Here is a 10489-nt window from a genome sequence, read left to right on the forward strand (position 1 = left end):
TAAACATTTTTACTGGTCAAGTTGGATAAGGTTCTTGGATTTTTTTTGACTACTACTGATGTACAAGACTGAAAACACACACACACACACACACACACACACACACACACACACACACACACACACACACATTTTTAAGGTTAAAACCAATGTTTTATTACAAAGAAACAATATACATGGGGAGCATGTACTTCAGAGACAAGTCACCCAAGGAAGACAGCTAGAAACAATAGAAAATGACTTCAAATTGTGGGATATCAATAGCCTCCAGCTACTATCGACAGTCTTGTAGGGATTGGTGAAGATTGACACAAAAGAAAGCATAAGCATCTAGAGAAGGTTGTTGAAAAATAATATGGTTCGTAGCCTTTCAAAAATTCAAAAATGCCTAGAATCTCATCCAAATGATGAAAATGTCAAATCTAGCTATGTAAGGTGGCAAAACACCAAAAATCTAGAAGAGTTTTTCTCCTTTGAGAACGATGCAAAACGTCCTTAGAGGTTATGAGTCAGTGCTTGTGCAAGAAATTTATGGACTCCGTACAATGCGAAAGAAGATAAAGACAACGGAGTTTGCATGTCCTCCACATTTACAATATCTATCCACTGGAGATATGTTGTTTTGCTAGAATAATTGAAACTATAAATATTTCCACAAGGCATCTCCATAGATGTTGTTTCAGAGGTAGCTTACAACCATAGATTATTTGAAGCCTTTGTTTCCATCATTTAGTATTCTTATGCAAGTCTTGTAAAGTATCGGTAGCATGAGGTTGAATCCACGGTGAAGAAAGCAACAATTTGTACACAATACTTGCCAAAAGTGCATCTAATCGAAGAGAGCTAGTACAATAAAGAAGTTGCCAATCATGAAGTTTGTCCTGATCACCCAAGGGTGGGAGGGGTTCAAAGGGCCACAACAACATAGTAATAGTTTTCCAAACTTGCCTATGATGCAAACCCAAGTTGTGTTTCAAATAGGCTCATGGGAAAGTCATCACAAATCCCTCATCTGTGATGACATCTGCCATAGTGGTAACTCCCATAGAGGCCAAAAAGCAGGCCTTTCATGGTTCTTGTACTGCAAGTGGTTGAGGAAACAAAACGAAGACCAATAGATGCTTATCAATTGAAAAGAAGTCCCAGTTAGTACATCTCTACCATGCCAATGAATATAAGATAGTTAATTTCCAATCACGAAGAAAGGAAGATGCATAAGGGCATCTCGGAATTTTCCCTTCAAATTTACTAAGCACTGCTTTCAGAGAGTGAGAAATGTGCCAATTGCCATACGCTCTAGTCTTGATGGAAGCACACATGTTTAGTCCATGGCTGCTAAAGTTGAAAAAAAGTGGGAAACATGGTGGCCCTTCTTGCCAAGAGATGATAATGCAGATCAAGTATATTTGATCCACTATGCATTTTAGGAGTGAAGACCAAAGATTGTCTCAGAAGACGTAGTGCTCTTGTATGATGTTTGGTTTTCCACAACAATTCCAAGCCATCAGACATAAAAGTATCAATATCAATTTTGCGCCAAATCAACAACAACAAATAATATTGCACGCAGGCCATAATGATCGATTAAGCAATTCTGAGAGGCGAAGTTTCCAATATGCTAGCTTGGCCTTCAGTTTGTTCAATACCCAATTTGTTCAATGAATGGCATCCTACATAGACATATATCATGCCAATGGATATATGTCTAACTAGGTGATCGAGTGGAATAATTTATCTTGGCCATTGTAGTGCATGCCAATCACAAGAAGTCAACGAAAGCAGTGTTTAACTTAGAAAAGTCAATATAAAATCCAACTGCTTTACCAAATAATTTCAAAGTCGATATAAAATCCAACTGCTTTACCAAATAATTTCAAAGTTGTCATGATGCATTTGAGATAATTTGGATCATTTTAGGCATGAAAAAAGAATCATCTACAGCATAGACTTGGGCCACAAAATGCAAACCATTATGTAATTGTAGACCATGTAATTGGCTCTGTGCAGTTAAGAGATCCATATACATTAAGTGGATGTGTGGCAATCACATAGGGCAATGCACTAAGAGGGCATCCTTTCCGCATAGATTTTTGCAATGTCCAATTCGATGAAAGAACATGACCAAAAACACATTAGGCAATATTATCCTGGTATAACCAAAAGATAGCTTGTTGCATTTTACAACCAAAGCCCATTTTTGCAGCCATGACCTCATCTATGTAGTCCCATTGAACTGTATCAAAAGCTTTTGTTACATCCATTTGCATAACAAGAATATCCTAATGAGTATATTTGGCATATTCCATTGCAAGATATACATTAGCAATATTATACATAATTTGTCTTCTTGGGACAAAACCATATTATTGCAAACCATGGAAAAGTAGACCACCAATACTATTTGCAATCATTTTATTTTGCCAATTTATAGATAACTAGCATTAACGTGATTGGTCTCCAATCATTAAAGGATTTTCCCAATGCTTTTTAGATACCAGCATCACAAGGCCTTCTTTCCAAGAACTAGCACACGCGACAATCATGTTCAAGATCGAAGTTTATAAAAGAAGGCAACAAAGAATTCAATTGTCAGACCATCCTAACCAGGTGACTTCCAAATTCCCACGTAAAAGAATGAATGTGTGAGTTCTTTCTGTTAGTGAAGGGAATTCATATTTGAAAGCAGATTCATTGTCAACAATGAGATGCACACAATTTAAGAAAAATTTTCAAGCATCATGAACATTAGCACCCACAACATTGGCACATTCAGTTGTAAGCTCCATTTTTATGGATGTCCAAATTTCTTAACATGCTCACTTTTGTGTCTTTGCCTATCAGCATGCAAACTTCATGCAAACTTTTGTGAAAAATTGTTTCAATGAGTAACCTTTATCTTGGATTTTCTTACATCTTGATCAAATTTGCCATTCCTATATTCTTTTTTGATTATGCATAAGTGTTTGAAGATGGCTAAGTGTTGTGAGCAATTGGATTTGTCAATTAGCCGTTTCAACTTTCAGCCTAGCTTCACACTTTCCATAGTCAACAATGCCGATATGCATTTGTTGCACAAAATGAAACCAAGCAATGTCAGCATTATTTAATAGCTAAGCAGAAAGCAGAGAAATGGCATCTTGTACTAAAGCTCTAAAGGCATCATGTGAGAGATAGCTGTTATTTATGTGTAATAGTGTCTGATGCTATATGGAGGTTCCCATAAGGGCATATGAAAATATAAATCCAACCATAATGGTGTATGATCAAAGAGTGTTGAGGCATAATCAACCCAAAGCTTGTATAAAAAGGAGTCATATTGTTGAGTATGCAACAAATACCATCTGTCCAATCTAGCCCAATATCGAGTTAGAGCATTATGGAATTTGTCCCAAGCTTGACGCTCAACATGTAACATATGAGAAAAGCAAGATGTATTATTCTCCCTTTTTGGAGAGTTGTTAAAATCTCCACAAACAAAAGCATTTGTCAGCCAATGATATGAATTGAAGAAATTCCAAATCCTCTGCCGACCATGGGAAGATTGAGATGCATACACTCCTGAAACTAGAAAATTTCACCATACAAAATACATTGGACAATTATACATCAGCCCAATGAATCATTATATTCCAATGTTGGATTCAATTCATATCGCAAAAAAAGAAAAGAAACACCCGAGAATTATTTTCTTCTGGCATAGAAAATGTCATATTCAGCAAAATGGCCCAACTGGTCACCATACTCATTTTGATTGTGTTCTTGCAAACAAACTATATTTGGTCTTATCGTATGTACATAATCCCATAAACATTTCCATTTATGAGGATTGCGAATACCATGTACATTATAGGTAACACCACACACTTTATTGGAAGCATCTTATGTACATGACAGAGAAATGAGGGGATTTAACTCTCATCAATATGCGCAGATTCCCCCGATCCCACCATACATTCCAAATATCATCATGGTTATCAAAAAGATGAGTAACTCCAGTACAAACTAGAACCCAAATATGTAAGACTGCATTGGCAACGAGATTCACTTTTGTATTGAGAACATTAGCCCACTAATGAATACACATTGTGAGCTACATAGTCTGGGTCCAATTATGAGTTTTGTCCACAGGCACTTTGAAAGTCTTTTTCGGGCCAATAAAACCATCTTGATCCATTGTACTTTTCCCTTTAGACTTAGCACATGGCACAACCTTATTGGTGGAGGCTTGCTGATTAACTATAGGTAATTAGCCTTTGAGTATTTCTTGCTACTTAGTCAAAGGGTGACATGAGAATGGTATTTGCAGTAGTAGAATTAGAAAGCGAAATTGACACGTGGACATTGTTCTCGTTGCAGATTTCCATAAACCAAATCCAAAAATAAATCCCTCTTTTTAATTGAGATGAATATATATGATGCCTAGCATCATAGCTCTACTAAACAATTGAGATTTTCTTTTCTTTCTTTTGTTGGACTAGAAATTTTGCTCGAGACTTTTATATCTGTTTTCTTTTCTCATTGTGTCTTTGAGAGAAAAATGTTAAAATTGTTGAAATGATCATGGAAAGAACTACCAATCGTGATATGCGACCTATTTAATGCACCCTGTTTAATCGAGCATGGTAAAATATTTCTCATAAATACATGCACACATTAGCACACAATTATATAAAAGGGTATGGGTCCTTACCTTTTCTATTTACTGTAGATTTCTTGCCTTATGTTTAAGATCCTTACTTTAGACTTATGCTCATCTTGATTTGAAAATCAACATTATTGAGGCTATCATTTAAATATCTTTTTTCTAATGATCAAAGATCTCACAAATTTTGGTAGGCTCACCCCCTTACTACATCCTTCCAAGTGGCAAGGATGTGTGTAGTTTTTACACTTTATTTGCAAAAAGACGTGTAGTTTTTACACTTTACTTACAAACCATGTACTTTGTTGATTTTGGAATGTAATATTAACCCATTCCTAGGGTTAACAAGAGCTATCGCCATTATCTTACATCAAGGAGTCAAGGTAGATACACCAAAGGGTCATACAACTTGGAAGGGCGCTCGTAATGGTGTAACGGAGTATTTATGGCAATTCCCACTTCCAAAGCATGTGGTATCATGTAGGATGAAGTCCCAAGTGATTTACTTCATGGATATATTATGAAAGTAGTCATTGTAATAGCATTAGGCCTCTTATGAGCCTAAAGTGCTCGGTCGGTCACAGTTTAAGTGAGTGTGAACACTTATGGCCATGTATATAAGTGAATTTCTCTCATAATACGACGTACTCTCCCATTGTGTAATTGAGTCTTGATCTTGCTAATATCTCTCTATACTGCATGCTAGTGAGTGTGTGTGAGTGATGTGAGGTGAGGTGAGAGGAGGGATGAGTACCCATAGTGCAACGTCGGCGGTGTGACAATGCTCATGGGAGGCACAGTGGAATTGCTTTTCTTAAGGAGTTGTAGAGCTTGGAGACCTCAAGGGTTACGAGCTTGGCCATTGGAAAGACCTCACGACAGTTGCGGTTCACTAGGTAATCTCTTGTTGGATGTGTTTCAAGGGGGGTTAGAGTGAGCCATAACATTTTTGGTGCCACTGTTGGGAAGCCATCCCTTGGCTTTTTCTATCGTTTTTTCTCTAATATACACATTATCCACCATTGCCCATTGTCTTGATTAATGGTTTCCCATGAAAAAGATGTGGTTTTGATGGTGATTTGTGTTTGATTTGGTTAGAATATCTCTCTTTTTTGTTTTTGTAAAGAATATTTTTTGCTTAATTTTTAGCTTAATTTGTTGTTTTTGTTGTTAATGTGGTTTTTCATGTTCTTTAGGACTTGCACATAGAGCGTATTAGGCTTAGTTTGCATCCATTGCATCATCAAACAATGCAACAGAATGTAATTTTTAGTGAATGTTACATAGAACTAAAATCATTAATTTTAGCTTAATTTGTGTGTTTTTGTTGGAATTGTATGCATTAGAGTGTTAGAAACCATTAGGAGTAGCTTAATCCTTTTTCTAAAAATTTCTCCAAAACATAAAAAAACCATTGAATTGCTCTTAATGGATTGGTTTTTGTCGTTAAGGGTTAATCTTGTGCAAGAGATTAAAAAATTAGAAAATGGGTTATTTGGGGTCCAAATTGATTATGTAGCCAAAATTAGTGTTTTTGAGTGTTTTGAGAGCATATGCTTCAAAACACCTAATTACATCAATTAGAAGAATTTGACTCTCTTTTTCTTAATTTTACCTTAAAAGGAGAGACCAAAATTAGGAGTCTAATTAATCTCCTATTTTAGATTAATTTACACATTTTTTGATGCACATAGCTTAGCATTCCCTTTATCTAAATTTTGTGAATTAATTAGAGATTAGTGGTTAATTTGAGTCCTTGATTAGTATAAAAGAGAGAAAGATTAGTGAAAAGATTAATCTTTGATTAGTTTTTAATCATCTTTTTACATAACTCATTAAGGCTAATGAGCATTCAATGAGTTGTCAAATTGTCCATTTTGGGAGTCATTCATGAAGAGTGTAAGGGGGTGTCATAAAAAGGTTGACTTTTTTTATTCCCACATATCTTTTTGGAAAAATGTCCATATCTTTCCATTTTAAAATTAAAAAAATATCCCCCCTCCCCCCTGTTAGATATCCGTAACGCCGCTACGGGCGTTACCACGAGAGGGGACGGCCTCTGGCTCACCACCCAGCCATAGAGGAAGAATGAGGATTGCCCCTCATCCCCCAGGCTATATAGTGTGTGGCCTGCCGTCCACACTAGCCTGGCCGCCCATGACTCCGCATGGGCGTCCTCTCCCACTGAACCCCGGATATGGCCATCCGGTCTGCCGTCGGACACAGGCATTACAGCCTACGTGACATTACCCCCCCTTAAGAAGAGTTTTCGTCCTCGAAAACAAACTGGGGAAACCTTTTGGAAATTGCACTACGGCGTTCCCAGGTAGCTACCTCCTCATCCCTATCTGTCCATTTAACAAGTACCTCCTGGTACACTCTATGTCGGGTCTGTCTATCACGATACTGTAGAATCTTTTTAGGTTCATGTGGTATCTTTGGTGGTTCTATCAAGTCCACCAAAATCTCTGGAGAAACTGCGTTCTCTAACCCGTGAACTGATTTCTTCAGTTTACTGACATGGAAGACAGGATGGACTTGAGAACTCTCCGGTAACTCAAGTTTGTATGCTACGTCCCCAATCTTCTTAAGGATTTTAAAAGGACCACAATATCTCGGAGAAAGTTTATCACACTTTCCCGGTTTCATGGTTTCTGACTGCGCAGGAACCTTGAGGAATACAAAGTCACCTTCTGCAAAGGTCACCTTTCTTCGTCCTTTATCCGCATAAGTTTTAGCGCGATCCTGAGCGCTACGAATGCTCTCACGTGCGGCTCTGAGCATATCATTCATATCTTCAAGGAAATCCTTGACAGATTGAATCTTCTCCTTTTCTAGGCCTACAGCCATTGGAGATCTCGGCTGGAATCCATACATTAACATGAATGGTGTAAATCCAGTTGCTGAGTGTTTGGAGCTATTATAGGCAAACTCCAGTAAGGGTAAGTACTCTTCCCAATTAGATTGCTTCTTACTAACATAAGAACGCAACATATCCTCTAGAATTTGGTTAACTCTTTCAGTTTGACCATCAGACTCCGAATGATCTGCCGTACTCATACTCAGAGTAGTATCCAGCTTTTTGAAGACTTCCCTTCAAAAATGACTGTTGAACTTTCTATCTCTATCCGACACTATATCTGCGGGCAGGCCATATAGCTTGTAGAGATGTTCAATAAAGAGTTTTGCCAACTCTGGCGTTTTAACAGTTTTCTTCGTGGCAATAAACTTTGCCATTTTAGTTAACCTGTCCACTACCACCCACACCGAGTCATTCCCTCGACTCGTCTTGGGTAAACCAGTAATGAAATCCATGGAAATGCTTTCCCATTTCCCTTGAGGAATCTCCAACGGATGGAGTAGTCCTCCAACCTTAAGACGTTCATGTTTATTGACCTGGCACTTATTGCATTTCAGCACATAAGTCTGGACGTCCTTAAACAAACTAGGCCAATAAAACTGTCTTTTTACTAGTGCATAGGTCTTCTGAATCCCGGGATGACCCGCACTTGGACTATCATGACTTTCTTTAAGAATTTGGGCCCGAAAGTCACCAATAGTTGGTACACATATTCTACCCTTGTAGAGTAAGTACCCGTCGTCAATGGAGTAACTAGCATATTTCTCCCCCCGACGAAGTTTATCACTCCCCTTTGAAGCCGTGGCAGTCAAAGGTGATGAAGGGCCTACGTCAGAACTCTCCGGTTCCAAACTATACCCAGAAGACACGGCTAGTCTCTCCGGACTAACTCTCGCTTCCCTTCCCGTTGCACCTTCGGCCAGTCTCTCCGGACTAGCAATATGTGCCAACGAGGGAGGTGGTCGCGTCTGTGAAGAAGTGCGTACGCGTACAGCGCGCCAGACCTCTGTAAAAGATGGATCATGCTCACATAAACCACGTAGGGACTCCAAAAAATCATTCTTGAAGACTGTGAAACTAAGTTCATTAATTTGTGGCATGCGACTAAGTGCATCTGCCACCACGTTATACTTACCTTTCTGGTAACGTATCTCAAGGTCAAACTCCTGTAGAATCTCCGCCCACCGAGCTTTTCTACCCTTCAGTTCATTTTGACTTGAAAGCCATTTCAGACTTTCATGGTCCATCCGGACCTCAAAAGTGGCACCATATAAATAGTGTCTCCACTTTTTCAGTGCATGAACTATCGCTAGTAACTCTCGCTCGTAAGCCGAGTAGTTACGCTGCGCACGATCTAACTTTTTACTTTCAAATGCAATTGGGCGTCCCTTTTGCATAAGTACGGCCCCAATGGCCTCATTACTAGCGTCTGTTTCCAAAACAAACGGCTCATTTGGATCGACAATTGTCAAAACAGGTGCAGCTGCTACGGTCACCTTGAGCTTGTCAAAGCTCGTCTGTTGGGCGTCCCCCCAACTAATGTTTTTTGTTTTTGACCGTAACTGGTCAGTCAACGGGACTGCGATCTTCGCGTAGTCCTTTACATATTGTCGGTAGAACCCCGACATGCCAAGAAAAATCTGCAGTTCCTCGAGATTCTTCGGCACTGGCCATTTAAGAATAGCCTCTACTTTTTCTGGCTCCATCCGCGTACCATCGGCGGATATAATATGGTCAAGGTAGTGAATTTCTGTTTCAAAAAATTCACATTTGCTTTTCTTTGCAAATAATTTGTGCTCTCGCAACAACTCGAACACTAGACGCAAATGCTCTATGTGTTCTTTCTGTGTTTTACTGTACACAAGAATATCATCTAGGAAAACTACTATGAATTTTCCCAGATATGGACGTAAAATACTGTCCATCAGCGTCATAAACATCGCTGGAGCATTGGTTAGCCCAAATGGCATAACCAAAAACTCAAAATGCCCGAAAAACGGGTCCTAAATGCTGTCTTCTCAACATCTTCTGCTTTTATTCTAACCTGATGATACCCAGATCTCAGGTCTATTTTTGTGAAGTATCTCGATCCATAGAGTTGATCAAACAACTCATCCATGCGTGGCATCGGATACTTGTTTTTAATCGTTATCTGATTAAGAGCCCTATAGTCTATGCACATCCGCATAGATCCGTCTTTCTTCTTTACCAGAAGAATAGGCGATGCCCACGGACTTGAACTAGGCCGAATAAAGCCTTTGTTCAAATATTGCGTTAATTGTTTTTCCACCTCCTGTGCCTCGGAGTGGCTTAATCTATAAGCAGGTTTGCTTATAGGTTTTGATCCTGGCATAACTTCGATGCCATGGTCTACTTCCCTAGATGGTGGTAAACCATCTGGTAAATCATCAGGAAAAACATCCTGAAATTCCTCTAATAAATTCGTTAAAGTATCTACGTACTTTTTCTTTAATGTCTCATTCACCTTGGATTTTTTCTTGTTTGAATCACATGCATGCCAAACAGGGTTTTCAAACAGTGTGTCTCGTCCAAGGTTATTTTGTTTTTCTTGTTTGTCTACGCAAACATCATTTATCGTTTCAGCTACGGAAACAGAATTCAAAAGAGGGTAACAAGCATATACCTCTGCTATCTGGTCTCTGCAGACCGCTGTACACAACTCCATGGAGGAAATAAGTGGTGTGGCAGGGACAGTACGGTCGCCCTGCAGGGTGATGACTCTACCTCCATGCTCAAAACATAGCATGTTATGTAAGTAATTTCGAGCTAGACTAGGGCCCAAGCCATACAGCCACTCCCTGCCTAGATATACGTCTGCTCTGGCTAAGTGCATGACCTGAAAGTCAAGCGGTGCCTCATAGTCCTGCATAGATAATGGGACCCCCAATACTACAGTATTCCATACCGTTTTGTCATATCCGTTGGCTAGGCCAACAGTATATTCATGATCACTCCGTGTCTCAGTC

This window comes from Cibotium barometz, chromosome 42 (genome assembly GCF_041138505.1).
Source record: "Cibotium barometz isolate CiBa-2024 chromosome 42, ASM4113850v1, whole genome shotgun sequence".
NCBI classification, from domain to species: domain Eukaryota; kingdom Viridiplantae; phylum Streptophyta; class Polypodiopsida; order Cyatheales; family Cibotiaceae; genus Cibotium; species Cibotium barometz.